The sequence below is a fragment of the Rhododendron vialii genome, chromosome 1a (genome assembly GCF_030253575.1).
Source record: "Rhododendron vialii isolate Sample 1 chromosome 1a, ASM3025357v1".
NCBI lineage: Eukaryota > Viridiplantae > Streptophyta > Magnoliopsida > Ericales > Ericaceae > Rhododendron > Rhododendron vialii.
In genome coordinates this window covers 12,216,990-12,235,131 of record NC_080557.1, presented here as the reverse complement: position 1 = coordinate 12,235,131, position 18,142 = coordinate 12,216,990, and the positions used below count along the sequence as shown (strand labels likewise).

At 39.0% G+C, this 18,142-nt stretch overlaps 1 long non-coding RNA gene across 1 annotated transcript; it reads left to right on the top strand.

The window, feature by feature from the left end:
• Positions 1-8,657: 8,657 nt before the first annotated feature.
• LOC131302249 (uncharacterized) lies at positions 8,658-10,141 on the top strand. The gene is made up of 2 exons (XR_009191690.1): positions 8,658-9,350; positions 9,771-10,141. It is a non-coding gene; the product is annotated as an uncharacterized LOC131302249 (long non-coding RNA).
• The last annotated feature ends 8,001 nt before the right edge of the window (positions 10,142-18,142 follow it).

Sequence of the window (18,142 nt, the reverse complement as noted above, 5' to 3'; positions counted from 1 at the left end):
CGTCTCTCCCTCAGTCCCTCTATAGTCCCACTCCACCACCAGATCCGCCACTTAACATCACCACCACCACAACCGCCATGCCTCCCTCTCCGTCACTCAGTTCACCGTCCACGGCTCCACGCCTCCCTTCCACATCCGATTTCAGGTTTGTGCTTTCGCTTTGCCCTCTCTCTCTCTCTCTCTCAAACTCGAAAATGAGAGAGTGGTGGCCATTTGTTGCTTCTTCTTCTTCTCTTTTTTTTTTTTTTTTTTGAGTTTTTCTTTATTATGTTTTTATCCCCTAAACTATACTCCATTTTTCTATTTCGTCCTTAAAGTACGAAAATCACTAATTTTGTCCCTCAACTTTCCTGATTGGAACCGATTTGGAGCATAGTTTGGACAAAGTAGACAAAGGGAGCATAGTTTATGGACGAAGTAGACAAAGAGAGCATAGTTTAGGGATGAAATATTAGACAAAATTGAGAAATATATTAACTTTTCTGTCCAAAAAAAGAAAATCCGTTGACGTTAACGCCAACCTAATTGATTCCAATCAGAAAGTTGAGGGATGAAATAGTTAATTTTTGTAGTTCAAGGATGCAGTAGACAAACGAAGCATAGTTTAGGGGATAAAAACATAAAATAATAAAATAAATTTTTTTTTTTTTTTTTGCGTGGATCTGTGTGTGTGTGAGAGAGAGAGTGAGAGATAGATATTTTCTGTTTAAGGCGTTACACGTTATGTGGTAGTTTTCGGGGAGCTCTTTCCTTGTAGTTGTGTTCAAACGAATATACTTTCGGCACATTAATGGATTTTCCACTTTCGTTAGGCTCCGATGTGCATGACAAAATTGATTACTGATTACTACCACAAGAAATAAAAGTGCAGATGCATTAATTTTTTGCCAGGAACGACTGTTTTTGTTTGGTTCGTTATCTTGCTTTGCTCCTTGTGCGTATGAATTTATTGTGTACGAATTTCCCTAAATGGGGTTAGAAAAGTGTGTTTCATTCAAAATTATTTTTGAAATTTTGTACATTATATTTCCTTAGAGCATCTCTAGCCCTTTCTCAAATTCGTAAGCCAACAGATATTTTGATATGATTTCATCTTGATAGAGTAAATTTATTTCTATATGCTTTCTAAAATAGTATCTCACTTACCTCCTAATCTCTAATCGGTTCATAAACTGCATTCCGCTCCCTTTCACTTCATCTTTCTTGCCATTTGGCCATCTTCACTTTTAATTTTGACATTGTTTGTCTGTACTCTGTAGAGTACTAGAGTGTGGACAAGAAGAGGGAGAGAGTGAGAGTATGATTTCCTTGGTTCTGTGCCATTCGATTGAATCATGTGGGAGTCATCGAATTTGTAGAGAACCTGCTTGGTTTCCTAGCTTTATTTCCTTGAATTGGTGTGTTCAATAAAAAAAAAAATTTATCAAATGAACTATGTGAGTCCACCTGCTTTATTCGTTACTTTGACTGGTACCTTGGTATATTGCAATATACGTTTAGTATCAAGTCTCACTTCTAACCGGGTAATCTTTCTTTATATCCCTCTTGCTTGAACTTACTAACATGTTATTATTTGGTTACTCGTGGGCTTGATTTTGCTTGCTTAATGAAAATGTAGTTTAGACATATGAATACCATACAGACGAATGTTCACATTACCCTGTATTTGGTGTGACACATGGACTTGCTCTTTTTAAATTGATTTCAACCATAAAATTATGTTATCTCACTTAAAAAGCTTTCTGTTAGGAGAAGAAGAAGAAAGAAGAAGCATGACTAAAGAAACATGGCGGGGATAGGTTATACTTATGCTTAGTGGTCACTACTAGCAATGTTTTGAAAACCGGACCGGTGAGCGAACCGGAGAAGGGACCGGGTGGACGGGTCACACGTTTAACCGCGGTCGAACCAGAATCGAACCGTGATGTCATAAATATATATTAAAAAAATTAAAATGTATCTAACTAATTAAAATGAGCATATAAAAAATTTAAAATATAGAACATGCATGGAAAGCTCGGAAAAATAGATGTATCCCTTATTATTTGGAGTGAAAGGAGGTGGAATTGAGTTAGTTGAATTCTGGACTTTGTTCCAATCCCACATTGGTGGGTTTTCAAACTCTAGGAAGCTCCTTTATCTATAAAAGCTACATATTGCAACAGATTTACGCATACAGCTGGCAGTATGCTGGAGCTTGGGCTACACGCCCAGGTGTCGTGGTCATTTATGGGCCGCTAAAAGTTCATTTTCTAGTTAAAGAAGTTTCCGGTCTGGGTCGAATGACCCGCTCCCGGTTCTTCTGGTTCACCGGTTCAACCTGCAATTTTGAACGGTTTTTGTTTTAGAGGCCCGTTCTTGAATAAGAACGGTTTTAGAGTATATCCGGACCAGATGGAGAGTCGGTTGACGGTTCAACCGGTTGAATTGGCCGGTCCGGGCCGGTTTTTAAAACATTGACTACTAGTATTCAACTATTCATACTGCTCTATGGGTTTCTTTCATATGGTTCGCCCATTGAATGTTAATGGACTTCAATTACAATTTGCACATTCATGCGCAGCTTAGTGTTCCTACTATTTGGGTTTGCGTATGCGTATGCAGACTTGTTAGGATCATTTTCATTTTTTATTTGCATAAGCATGAATGCTATTTAGAATCTTACGACTTGGTGCTTCTCTGCCGTTTTACTTTGATAATGGGGATGTTGTTTTGGCTACATTGATAAATTCAAATATGATGGTGTTTCATTTTCCAGAGAAATTGATTCTGGAATTTGTATTTGGTGTGTATCCAATCATATACTGCTTTGCTACATTATCTCAATTTCTTCATTCAGTTGTTTTTGTCTTTCAAATTTGTGTGCTTGTAAAAGTTGAATAAAGTATTTTCCCCCTTGTCTTTTATATTTTTTTTCCAGGTTCATATATAAAGCGTGACTATAATATTAGTGCGGGGAAAGTATGGGCTAAATAGAATGGTAAGTTTTTTTTGTGGTTTTATCACTATCTATTTCTTCTTTTTGGTATTTTTTACCTGATCGTTTGGTTGATGTTTTTTAACTGCAACCATGTCTTTTTTTGTAGTATGTGTTTTTTGTATTAGGGGTTTATCCAACTTTTACTCGCTATAAAAATAGGAATGGGGACCCTTTAATGAGGTTCATAATTGGAGTTAACAGGTTGCAAGTGTAGTACGGGCTTTGTTTGTTTGTTTGTTTTGATGGAAACTTAAAAGTTGTGCTTGCATGTGATCTCTAAAACAAAAAAACGTCTTTGATCAATACCGAGCCTTTTTGGTACAATATGGCGCTGGAATTTGATGTTGAAAAATGGGAGGGGAGGCTACGCTCTGGTTAGATGTTATCGAGAGTTATTAACAATGCTTTGTTTAGGGCATATTCAACATACTTCTCATCCCACCCTTTTGGGTTAGATAAATTGAATGGTACATTTTGGTTTGTTTTATCTCTCAGCTTTTTTATTAGATTAATTGATTATTAGATTCTGGTCAGTTCCTGATCCATGTAGTTTGAGTTTTTTATTAGATTAATTGATTATTAGATTCTGGTAAGTTCCTGATCCATGTAGTTTGAGTTTCTAACAGTTTCTAATAAACAAGATTTCATACACTGCTAATTTTGTTTATCTGGTTTCTTCCTTTTTGTCAACAGCATGGAGAGGGTACATTTGTGTAGCAAAAACGCCAGTATAAGCTTCACCTTTTTAAAAGCATTGTGTATACAGCTCTGATTTGTATATAACTTATCCATATATATTTGAAAGCTTTTTGCTTTTTACATCTGAATGCATCAGTTAAAGGTTTTAAAAGTGTAGATGCACATTTAGAGTGTGATTGAGATACCAATTAACGCATCAGACAACTATAGGTAAGCAGGTAAGCAGTTAGGTGACCTAACTAAAACTCCAAACACAGAACACCGACTCAACACTGTTACTGAAGCAAACCATCATATAGGGATTATTTTCCTTCTTATATTTTTGGGTAAAGAAAATTTTATTAAAGAACACCACCAAAAAACAAAAGGCCAATGGGAATAACTTTAAGAGCCTAAGCAAAGAAATTATTTTCCTTCTTTCCAATTCTTCCATTCTCAAACCCGTTTTTTGTTAACAAATTCTTGTGCATTCAACAAAAACCATGCCGGTTTATTTTCTTTATTTGCAATTCTTTTAGTTTCTCATTATAAATAACCAAAGTGCATGGTTACTCTAAGCATCTCAGTCAAGTCCACTGGCTACTTAAACTTGTGTTCTGTTTAATGAACATGTTTGAAATTTTCTACGCAGTTCATAGTAATGAAAGGGAAATGCGTTGTTTGATTTCAATGGACTTTACTTCTATATTATTTCTCCATCCGCTACTAATTAATATTGTGTTGCTCGCAGGTAGGAGCATTATAAAGGAGGGAGCCTTAAAAATAGGTTCGTGTCTTGGTGAGCACTTCCTCATCTCCAAGTTTGTTGCTGGTACCAAGTTTCTTTGATATAAGATTTAACATCCTTATCGTTCTTTTAGTGCGCCCTTTGATAGTTTAAAATGTTAATAGATACACACGGTGACTGAGAGAGACTCTTCACTTGACTTTTTAACTTGCTTAATGGTACATGAGTTCCAAAGAATGCAATAGAGCACTCATTGATGGGGTTGCTTTGTGTGGAAAGAAGCATAACTTGAGCTATTTAAAAACATAGCTTTCTCATTGTTGTTGAGTACATAGTAACTAGGAATAGCATTGTCATGGTGGAAAGTTGTGTGCTTTTCATCTTTTGATAACTCGATAAATGTTGGGGATATTGCATAAATTATTATGTTGGTTCTCAAATTAGGTGTTGGCTAGAACATCAATAGCATGAGTTTAAAATTAGGTTAAAACCTGCATCAAACTGTGGTGCTGGATTATTATACCTCTTCTCTCCTCAAGGTGGAGCTTAATTTTATCGACTTCAATCAAGTGAATGTTGTGAATTTGTTCCATTTTCCCAGTAGCTCATTTATTTGAATTATATGGACTCTTATATCCTTGTATAAGAATGCATTTCAAAATATAGTTGGGTTTGAGATGGTGAGGTTAGTTGTTTTGTAATTGACCTAGAAGGTGCGTACTCATCTCACTAGTTATGTGCTCAAGTTAAAATAAGTAATTTTGGAAAGCCACTTCATAGATATTAGATATGTAATTTCTGTTTGATTCCAAAGCCCCACTGCTGACAGTTTATCTTATACTCGAATTACCATTCCTAAAATTCGTGGTTGAAATGGTGTTTAATGCTTAATTTTGAATTCGTTCTTTTTTACAAATGATGGAATACATTTCCCCCCTTCCCCAAATATTTGATCAGGTGGATGAACATTGGATGAAACCCTAGGAATTTTTACAACCATGATTGTGCAAAATTTCGATCAATGGTTGGAGAATCGAACAGAGACTTATTTTTATGTAATGGGCGGCGCCGACAATCAAGTAATTATAGGCACGAGGGAGGTATTTCTCCAAGTTTTTGGTTCTCTTACTAGAAGATTGGGTTCCTTACATGAAATTAATAGCTTTAGTGGAAATTTGTGAAACACTCTCATTATCGGGACAAAACTTGAGTTGTTGGATGTGCCTGTAATTAGTTTCGATTTTGCTCTATGTGCTCCTTACCGCCATGTGTATGTTCGGGATGGCATTCTACAAGACCTGGAGATGTTTCTTCAATGGTAGCTCTCATCCTTGAGAGGTTTCCACCTCCCAGTACCGTGCACCAGTGGAAGAAGCACGTCTCTATACAACCCTGCTATGTACCTGATTGGAATTCAATGTCAGTCTATAAAGTGTAGAGGACCGCTTTCTTCAATTACTCTTCCCCAATTTTTCTTCGAAAATCTCAACTATGTTTTCTTATACATCAAATTAATGAGATCAAAACAAGGAACCCTGGAGAATTCTCTTAAGTTGTGAATTTACGCGAATATAACCCCAATGCAGATACTGATATGAGGAATTGGATATCTCGGCTTCCACAGCCATCGGAGTATCACTCGCCTCATAGATAAATATAATGATACTGGTAATATAATATCCGAATATAGAGACAATACTGTAGCGCACTACCTAAGGGCTGCATATGCACATGTGTGTGATGCCAACAGGAACAAGTCATCCGGAAAGGTGTTGAACGATATCTTGGGGATCTTTCCCGATGCACTACCTAATATCCATTATTTGTTGTGCTTTGAATTGGATAAGGATGCTGCATGGGCTGCCAGTAGTTTTCAAGGTGACATCGTTGAGCTCTTTATACCCCGTTGGGCCGTCAGACTCAACAATGTTACCTTAAAAACTACTGGCAGCCCATGCAGCATCCTTACCCAATTCGAAGCACCACAAATAATGTATATTGGGTAGTGCATCGGGAAAGATCCCCAAGATATCGTTCAACACCTCTCCGAATGACTTGTTCCTGTTGGCATCACACACATGTGCATATGTAGTCCGTAGGTAGTGCGCTACAGTATTGTCTCTATATTCGGATATTATATTACCGGTATCATTATATATGAGCGAGTGATACTCCGATGGCTGAGGAAACCAAGATATCCAATTCCTCATATCAGTATCTGCATTGGGGTTATATTCGCGTAAATTCACATCTTGAGAGAGAATTCTCCAGGGTTTCTTGTTTTGATGTATAAGATCACACAGTTGAGATTTTCGAAGAAAAATTGGGGAAGAGTAATTGAAGAAAGCGGTCCTCTTCGCTTTATAGACTGACATTGAATTCCAATCAGGTACATAGCAGGGCTGTATATAGACGTGCTTCCACTGGTGCAGGGTTTTGGGAGGTGGAAACCTCTCAAGGATAAGAGCTACCATGGAACGAACATTTGTCAGGTCTTGTAGAATGCCATCCCGAACATACACATAGCGGTAAAGAGCACATGGAGTAAATCGATACTAATTATAGGCATATCCAACCACTCAAGTTATGTCCCGATAATGAGAGTGTTTCGCAAATTTCCACTAAAGCTATTAATTTCATGTAAGGAACCCAATTTTCTGGTAAGAGAACCAAAAACTTGCAGAAATACCTCCCTCATGCCTATAACAACTTGATTGTCGGTGCTGCCCATCTCATAAAAATCAGCCTCTGTTCGATTCTCTAACCACTGATCGAAATTTTGCACAATCATGATTGTAAAAATTCCTAGGGTTTCATCCAATGTTCATCCACATGATCAAATATTTGGGGAAGGGGGAAATGTATTCCATCATTTGCAAAAAAGAATGAATTCAAAATTAAGAAATCAAACACAATTTTAGCCACGACTTTTAGGAATGGTAATTCAAGTATAAGATAAATTGTCAGTAGTGGGGCTTTGGAATCAAACAGAAATTACATATATAATATCTATAAAGTGGCTTTCCAAAATTACTTATTTTAACTTGTGCATATAACTAGTGAGATGAGTACGCGCATGTCAATTACAAAACAACTAACCTCACCATCTCAAACCCAACTATTTTGAAAATGCATTCTTATACAAGGATGTATAACAGTCCATACAATTCGAATAAATGAGCTATTGAGAAAATGGAACAAATTCACAACATACTTGATTGAAGTTGATACAATTAAGCTCCACCTCGAGGAGAGAAGAGGTATAATAATCCAATACTACGGTTTGATGCAGGGTTTAACCTAATTTTTAAACTCATGCTATTGATGTTCTAGCTAACACCTAATTTGAGAACCAACATAATAATTTATGCAATATCCCTAACATTTATCGAGTTATCGAAAGATGAAAAGCACATAACTTCCCACCATGACAATGCTATTCTCAGTTACTATGTACGCAACAACAATGAGAAAGCTGTGTTTTTAAATAGCTCAAGTTACGCTTCTTTCCACACGAAGCAACCTCATCAATGAGTGCTCTATTGCATTCTTTGGAACTCATGAACCATTAAGCAAGTTAAAAAGTCAAGTGAAGAGTCTCTCTCAATCACCGTGTGTATCTGTTAACATTTTAAACTATCAAAGGGCACACTAAAAGAACAATAAGGATGTTAAATCATATATCAAGGAAACTTGGTACCAGCAACAAACTTGGAGATGAAGTGCTCACCAAGACACATACCTGTTTTTTAGGATCCCTCCCTTTATAATGCTCCTACCTGCGAGCAACACAATATTAGTAGTGGATGGTGAAATAATATATAGAAGTAAAGTCCATTGAAAGCAAACAACGCATTTCCTTTTCATTACTATGAATTGCATAGAAGATTTCAAACATGTTCATTGCACAGAACACAAGTTTAAGTAGCCAGTGGACTTGACTGAGATGCTTAGAGTAACCATGCATGGTTTTTGTTGAATGCACAAGAATTTGTTAACAAAAAATGGGTTAACAAATTTTCTTTACCCAAAAAAATTAAGTAGGAAAATATTCCCTTTGTTTGGGTGGGTTTTAGTTAGGTCACCTAACTACTTACCAAAAGGGCCATTAAGTGTCGTTTTATTCCCTTTGTTTTTTTTGGTTGTGTTCTTTAATAAAATTTTCTTTACCCAAAAAATTAAAGTAGGAAAATATTCCCTATATGATGGTTTGCTTCAGTAACAGTGCTAAGTCGGTGTTGTGTGTTTGGTTAGGTCACCTAACTACTTACCTGCTTCCCTATAGTTGCCTGATGCGTTAATTGTTATCTCAATCACACTCTAAATGTGCATCTACACTTTTAAAAAATTTAATTGATGCATTCAGATGTAAAAAGCAAAAAGCTTTCAAATATATATGGATAATTTATATACAAATCAAAGCTGAAACCCTCTGCTTCCACCATCTCTGCCGATGCTGCAAGGTATTGGAATGGCTTGTACTCCCCAAAAATATATATGGATAATTTTGATGTAGACACATCAAAATTAATCTTCAATATCCCCCGGTTTGGTGGTTCCCAATGACTCGTGTTCTGTACCACTGGCACCTAAGGAATCAAGCTAGCTTTTGGCTTTCGCCGTCGCTTGGGAGAAATTATTGTGGTCTTCGATTGCCTTTGCACATATCGTTGTTTCCTCCACCATATCTTCTTGAACACCCACTTGTTCCTTGCAACCCAAATTTGCCAACAGATTGTTGCAAATAACCCAAGAACGTTTCATCTCTCCTCCCCTTTGACATTATCTCTAGTATATGCCCTTCCATACCTCCCTTATCTGTGCATTACCCATATAACCTCTGGCCGATATCTAAAGGGAGACAGCAGCCATACTTTGCCAGCCCTCTCACAATGCATCAGCATATGTGAAAAGGTTTTCCTATAATGATATGGATTCTACAAGGTATAATTTTCTTTTGGCCTTCTTTCTTGCAGGAAGAATTCTGTTAGAATTTCTGATATATGGTGCCTTCCAATTGTGTTGGTCCCTTTTAAACAGAGTTCTGGTTCACCAAATTCAACTCTATATGTGCATGATACGTCTTTTCCTTGACTGGAAAATTGTTGGACATTCTCATCTAAGTTTAGTCTTCTTAGTTCCAAAAGGTGCATTTTAGCAGTAGTTACCATTTGAGCAACTCCCTTGCCTTCCCCCTTGTACTGATTGTGTGTTTCATGCAAGCTGAATTAAAACTGTGCTTCCGGTGAGTGGTTAAAAGATTTTGGAAAGCGTCAAGTTGCCGGAAAATATGGAATGTTGCAAGCTTTCACATTTCTTATTTGCAAAAGGTTGTTTAACCTTTCATTCATGTGCTCTTTGCAGGTTAAGGGTGAGATTTGATCTCAGGATAGCTTATGGAGCTTTGGGGTTTTAAATTGGTGATATTGGGGTTTGTAACGGCGACTATTATGGTTACTTTTGGATTCAAAATGGCATTATTGCTAGGTTTTGTAGTGTTTTCATACTGATAGATAGTGAACCACTCGTATGGCAGAATACCCTGTTTTCAATTAGTTCCAACGGAATGTGAGGCTAGTATATGGCATTTAATGGAATTTGAGGGGTTAGTTGTACATGGGTGAACTGTGCATGTGACAAATTACTCTGCTACGATAGCGGTGGGTCTCGTGGCCTTTATGTTTTCTCGTTCTGCAGAAATGTTATATTTCATGCTGTCCACTGTTTTTCTAGTATATTATTTTGGGCTATCCACTGTTCTTTTCAAGTAGCAGAACTGAGGGAGGAGAACTGGTGCGGTGTGGTGTCTTTCAACTTCATCGCGACTTACAGGTTTCAAATCTGAAACTGAGATAGTACATATTAGAAGTGATAGGTTTCATCTTGCGGTGCTAATCGACTCATATGGCGGAATACCATATTAGTTCCATTTGTTTGAGGCTGATGTATGGCATTGATAATGAGATCTCAACTTCAATCAAACTGGTCTAAGAGTCATTAGTCTTTTTCAGCTAAACAATTCCTAAACAATTCTCCAGCAAAGACAGGAATTACGAACCTAATGTGTAAGATTATACTTGACCCCGATGAACACAAAACGACACTTAACGGCCCTTTTGGTAGCATTAGGAAAATTATCATGGTGACAACATTTTCCAACTTGAGCCAATTACCACTTTTAACAGGGAAGAGAAATCCATGTGTCATGTTCATATACTCTATTCGCAGCCTTTTTACTCCCCGGTTCCAATTAAGTTATTTTTGGGAGTTTGTGCCACTTTTTCAATTGATTATATTTTATAGTAACTTGTAATGTTTTATGTAGAGTTTTAAAAATATTGTATCATAAAATTAATTGAGATCTATTAAACAAAATTTATATTGGATATAAAATTATTATCAATTTAAAGATTTAACTAATTTTTTTATCCTTAAAATAGAATGAGACGCTATTAAATTGGGATAGAGAGAATACAAAAATTCCATAGTATATCTCATTTTTGGGTAAATTTCACTGACCTCCCCTGAGATTTCTGACAAATGTGGATTCCTCCCTTGAGGTTCTCGAAATGACACTGACCTCCCTTACTTTTGATTCCCCCATTCCGTTAAATCTACAATAACTCTTTTCTACTAATGACTAAAATGCCCTCGAATAGGTAAATTAGTCAATCAAGTCTTCTTGTTCTATATTTTCAAATTGATGTTTTTAATGTCAAATTACAACTAACTAGATATATTTGGTTAAATTTGAATAATTATACATCTTATATTTCAATGATCATTATTTTTTTTAAGGCAGCATTTTGTATTCATTTATCTCATTTTCTATATAAAGTTAATGCCTTGTATATTCCTAACTCCATCACATCCCGAAACCAAAAAAAAAAACACTTGATTTTTACTTATTTGTAATGAATGAAGTCAATGTATCTTTTCTTTCAATTTTGTTAATGTTTGTACATTAGTTTTTTCCTTGATTTGTGATTTAATATTTTTAAAAAAATTAGACTTGAGTTATACATGCTATGATCAAACTTGTATAATCAGTTATGCATTTTACATTTTGATAATCATGGTCTATTTTATCCTCTCCTACGTGGATTTTGAAAAATAAAAGATGCATTTAAATGCCTAATCCAACATACAAACAAATTATAATGTATTTTTAATATGTTTTCGGATGAAATAAAGTCAGTATAAAAAATTCTATAATCTTTTATATTTTTCCTTCTTATTTTTATATTAGTTCATAAGTTATAATTATGTTTCATCACCAATACACTAGTAGGAAAAAAAAACACAAAAGAAAACTTTAAAGAATGATCAATGTATAAACTATACTACTGACTTTATTTCTTAGAAGAATCCTTTTAGGGAGTCGTGTTTTTTTTTTCTTTTCAGTATGGTGAATTAGATATCCATATGTGTCCTCTATTTGGAAAAATATGTTGCGGAAACTAAGGATCAAACCAGAACACAAACACACACACAAACACAGAGACAAAGATTTACGTGGTTCCCCAAAATCGGGTACATCCACGGGGGGGCAGCCAGATTATATTTAGGAGGAGGAGGATTACAAATCACTCAAACTTACACTCTCTCAAACTGATACAAAATCAGATACGTTTCTGATTTCCCACTCTCTGGTCTCTCACTCAAGAGAGATACAAACCCCAAGCAGAGGACTCCAATTTATAGCCAAAACCTGGAGCCCTGTTCATGAGCCACGAGAGGCTCATTTACTGCAATCCCATGCCTGGGATTTTCAAGATTTAGGCAAATCTTTTGAAGTCTACAAAGGCTGCCAAGGCTGCCATCTTTGACCAATGAGAGAATTGGAGCCACACTTCAGCAGCCCATGTGCTGATTTCAACAATCTCCACCTTGACGACAATTCTCCAAAGGTCCGATGCTGCCCCCAATTACAATCCAAAAACAGAACAAACAGACTCTCTACAAACTCGAACAAACAAAGAGAGACAAGAGAGCAAACTATAGAAGCAAACAACAGTGCTCTCAAAACAGAACAAACAAACAGACTGACTGCAGATAACAGATGCTCTTAACAAATTCAGAATACCGGAACAAACCAACAGAAGAGCCAGATTTCCGAAGTCTTCGAGTAAACTTCAGAACAGATTCGGACAAGTCGCGCGACAACTCAAAAGTCCCGGCAACAGATTCATATACAAATTCAGATGCTTGACCCACATCAAGCCAAATGCTCAACCTCGATTGAGCCAGGCGCCCCAGAGGCGCATGCACCCCGAAGGTGCTTAACATTGAATCAGGTGGACTGAGCTTGAACCACCATCAAACTCACTCCCAATAACTTCAGCGGACAGATCTGCAGTAGATTCAAAATCAAATTCCCCAATAACGGTGGCAGCTCCACCTTCAGCTTTACTCACACACAAACAGTGCACACACTGCACTTTTCATACAACAAGGGGAAGTGATCCCCTGTGGTCACACCCACCCACTAAGGGATTCAAAATCAAATTCCCCAATAACGGTGGCAGCTCCACCTTCAGCTTTACTCACACACAAACAGTGCACACACTGCACTTTTCATACAACAAGGGGAAGTGATCCCCTGTGGTCACACCCACCCACTAAGGGTGTACCCCAACAATCACCCCCTACACCCGAGTGGGGTAATCGTTGAATCCGCAGCGTTGTCCGACTGCAATCCGCCACTCTAGCACCACAGCTATCCCCTGCTCACACCAGAGGCTCCACTCGCCAGATAATCTCACACATCACCTACGAGGAGGCTAAAACAACCCAGCTAGATATCCGTGACTCATATCGGCAACACCGCCGATACATTGCACCCCCTCAACCGAGTGCTCCGCATCCAAACCCGAATGCTCCACATCCCAATCCCGAGATGTCCGCAGCAAAGTCCATTTCTATCCGCGCTCCTCTGCTGCTTGAGCGCCCGCATCACCCCCTGGATGCTGTAATCCGCATTCGTCAATCCCGTTCTGCCCCTCTAGTCAAGCGCCTGTGTCACTGCTAGCCATCAGAAGTTTCACCACCCCCACACCGGAAGTGTATCTACCAACTGACCGAGTGTCTCCTTGCAAGACCAGATCTTCCGCGGCTGAACCCCGAACGCACCGTGCCCAATCACAGAGCACAAAATCCGATTGAACCAGACTGCCTCCGATCACTGTCAATCATCTCCGCAAACCAATGCACTAGTGAGCGCCTGTGTCACTACCAACCCGAGTGTATCCTTGCTCACTAGCTCCGCGCATGTTTGCCTCGATCAACCTCCGATCTCTGCAAGTCTGCTCCGCTAAGCGCTCGCACCGGCCTAGGAGCCCCCAATCCGAAAATGGAGCCCGCGGTTGCGTCCGGAACGTCGAGATAGTCAAAATCGACTAATCATACGCGAAAAACAGAGTCCGAATGGCCCCGAAATCGCAAAAAACCAAAACTGGCAGTTTGACCATTGACCAGCCACTGTACCGCTGACTGGACTGCCACGTCATCGTTGACCGGCTGACGTGGACAGTTGACCGCTGACGTGTCACCAAAATAGGACCCTTCTTGCTGACGTGGCACCGCCACGTGTTCGCTGACGTGGCTGCTGACTGGGCCGCTGACTCATCGCCTAGTCAGCGTTGACTGCCCATGTGGCGTTGACCGGCACACGCTCTCCACACGCCAGCGTGTGCTCTCCGCGTGCCAGCGTGCGCTATCCACGCGCGCGCGCAGATCTGACGCGCTCCGCACGCCCCACCTTTGACCGGCGCGTGCTCGCTCCTCCGGCCACCTCCGGCGACGTTCCGACCACCGTTGTGATCGTCTCAACAATCCGAATTTGGGTCTTTGATCAAAAAAAATTTCCGATCACTTTTCGGAACTGGGTTCTATCTGGACAGAACTCGCGGTGAACACGCCGCCGTCGAACGGAGCGTTCTGCTTCTGTGGTGCTCGGTTCGCGACGGGCCTTGGTGCGTTGGAATCGTCTCGGAGAGACGCACGAGACTCAGTGATCAAACTGAGTTTTTGATCAGAATTCCGTGACTGTAATTTTCTGGACAGAAACGGAAAACAGAGCCGAAACAGAGTTTGTGTTCTTGGTAACCAAATGCTCTGATACCAATTGTTGCGGAAACTAAGGATCAAACCAGAACACAAACACACACACAAACACAGAGACAAAGATTTACGTGGTTCCCCAAAATCGGGTACATCCACGGGGGGGCAGCCAGATTATATTTAGGAGGAGGAGGATTACAAATCACTCAAACTCACACTCTCTCAAACTGATACAAAATCAGATACGTTTCTGATTTCCCACTCTCTGGTCTCTCACTCAAGAGAGATACAAACCCCAAGCAGAGGACTCCAATTTATAGCCAAAACCTGGAGCCCTGTTCATGAGCCACGAGAGGCTCATTTACTGCAATCCCATGCCTGGGATTTTCAAGATTTAGGCAAATCTTTTGAAGTCTACAAAGGCTGCCAAGGCTGCCATCTTTGACCAATGAGAGAATTGGAGCCACACTTCAGCAGCCCATGTGCTGATTTCAACAAAATACACTTTGAAGAGAGAAAAAAAATAGACAATGACCATGATAAGAGAAGAACAATACACTGCCTGGGGAAAACAGAAGCCACATGCCGTCGGGACCATACCCAGTAGCATACGAAGTATTTTGGAAGCCCAGCTGAGAGAGAGAGAGAGAGAGAGAGAGAGGTGTTTATGGGTAAGTGGAAAAGAAACGGTTTTAAATGGGATATGCTGATATGCATAACCCCTATAATTGTGGGGATTGGAAACCTACCTCCTTGTATATCTCTCGTACAATATATATTACAGTACAGATAGTACTGTAACTAAAATAGCCAAGGGCATAACGGGGCAAAATGATAATTTGAGGATGAGAACTTAGGTATTCAAACTCATTAGGATAAACACCTAAATAAGTCTTCTAAATAGGATGCCTATTTAATTTCTTCTTAATTATTCAAATTCGACAAATGTTTGTATAATCGGGTCCAATTAGATGTAGAAGTTAAAATTCTACTACTAGAAAAGAAGAAAAACAGACAAGCATACACCCATCCTGTTATAAGATGTTGTCTCAAGTTTTGCACCTACTATAGCAAGGATACTCTGGAGCTGATTGCTAATTCTGCAGGCTCTGAACCTGTTGTTTCTTAGGTCCCTATTGATGCCTTAGTGCTGAGATGAAAAATGATGGTGGGTGCTGGATTATTCAAAAGATTTATTAGTATAAGCATTCTACATTCACATCCAAACACACACCCATATTCACAATAGGGGTGAGTCTCACACTCACCAGTGTGTGTGGGACCCACTCCTATTGTGAGTATGGGTGTGTAAATAGGTGTGTAAGTGGATGTAAAGTTAGAATTTTCCTTTATTAGTATTCTTGATGCTGCTAGTAAGGAAGTGGGAGATACCAATGAAGCTGGCAAGTGTGGTTGGTGTAGGGGTAAGGAATAAGGATTTGCTTAATGATCTGTTTGACGCTCCCAAGTGCTAGTGCGGTAAGCAGCCATTGTGGATGATTTTTATTGTCTCTCCTCCACAGGTATCCATTGAAGCGGAAGGAGGTTAGGACTCTCATTTTTTTTTTTTTTTTTTATCAGAAGGTTAGGACTCTCATTGCTGCTCAGAAACTTTATCTCTGTAGCGTGTTGGAGGCTAAAGTTAGAAAGGAAAATCTTGTTGCTATTAGTGAGAGGTGCTTTCCTAGCCATTGGTCTATGTTAGATAATTCTGGAGTTCATGGATTTTAATGCAGAACAAGTGGAGGCTCAATTTCATGATCAATTGGACTGGTTGAAAATATCTCAGAAGCCCAAATGTTGTTTAATTGCAAATTACCTAATTTGGCAAATTTCGGATAAGCTTGGATCGGGCCCAAACTTGGTGGGCTGACTTATTTTCACGCTGCGATTAAGACTCACCACCCTAAGTCATGAGCCATGGTTTTTTTGGGCCCAATTCATTCGTTTAGGCCTTCAATTTACGTTTTTTTGCTGTTTTAGAAAAGTTTTAATTCATTAATAACTCTTAGACTATAATCTCGTTTCAGTTGATTCTTTATGAGAAAGTTTTATTTTTCTTTCCTTTTTCCAATTTTATTATTTTCCCCAAATTAAGAGAAACTTTGTTTTTAAGTTAGGGCTTTGCTAGGGTTATGCTTTCTCTATAAAAGGGCTTGATTTGAGTTTATCATTCATTTAGATTAGTACGCAACTAATCTCCATTAATTCCGCTGCGTCAGATTTGCTCTTATTTTGTTGGGCTGGTATCCTAGATCTTTGGGTGTCTTCATGGTTGTGCACTGACCAACTAATTTGTGCACAAATGGCTCGCTTGGATATGAAGCAGGTGTTTTATGTTTCTACAGTTTCTGGGGCTAATAGTATGATTGAGAGGCGTTGGCTTTGGAATTCCATGCGGTCTCTGTACTCTGTTGTTGGGGATCAGCCTTGGATTCAACTGGGGGATTCTAATATGGTTTGCAGAAGCTCGAAGAGAGGGTTGGAGTGCTTGATGGTGCAGCTGCTTCTAAATTTAGGCAATGGCTGTTTGATACAAATATGGAGTTGGTTTCCGAGAGGCCTGGTTTACGTGGTGGTCTAATAGAAGAGGTGAGGGAGGTGCTAACATGAGTAGAATTCATAGGGGTGGTTGTGAATGATAAATGGTTTTCCTGAGTCTGAAGCTATAGCCCATGCCCCAGGAATATCTTTATCACTGTTCCTTTTTGGTCTCTGTGTGTAAGGTTGTGCCTTGTAGAAAGCCTTTTAGATTCTTTAACTTTCGGATGAAACACCACAGATTCAAAAGAATTGGTTTCAAATTCATGGGTTCTACCTACATCGGGATCAGTTATGCTTAATTCGTCTACGAAGCTTAGAAGATTGAAGCTTGTTCTTAGAGAACTGGATGCCAAATGCTATTCCAACATTTCTGGGGGTGAAGGAAGCTAGGCAACAGCTGGAGAGCTAGCTCCGAGATTTCATCTTTCTCCAATTACCTTGTCTTGGTGAGAAGGAGAATGACCAAGAGAGATTAATCCCAAGTATCCCCCTAATGTCTTCCAAGATAGGAAGTGAAAGATTGCAGTTTTTTTTTTTTTAACTTTTTTTTTGAATGGCATAAAAGATTACAGTTGACGCAAAGAATTATACCTCCTGAGAGTCCCCTTCAATAAAAACCTTATCCCAACCTTCTCAATAGGCGCACATGGATGCCAATTTTGCTGCCTCAGCTTCAATAAAAAAACCAACTGAAGGAGGGGCCCAAACAAAGTAGTTATGGAATTAGAAGGGCAAGATTGAACCGTCATATTGAGTCCCTAGCTTGTTTGTGTTCCTGCCACAGTAGAGAAGTTTCAGAACTACCTTCCTCAGGATTGATAGAATGGGAGTTTAAAATCATGTCATTCCTTCGCCTCCAAATCTTTCCATAAGAATGGCCATGAACAAAGCCAAACTATTCCTTCGCCTCCAAATCTTTTCATAAGAATGGCCATGAACGAAGCCATACTATTCCAAATCTTTTCATAAGAATGGCCATGAACGAAGCCATGCTATTCCTTTGCCTCCAAATCTTTCCATAAGGATAGCCATGAACGAAGCCATATTATTCCTTGATGTATCCAATAATTAAAGCAACTGATTGTCCAATATCAACTATCTGAACCAACCAATTATTGTCAAGTCACCGA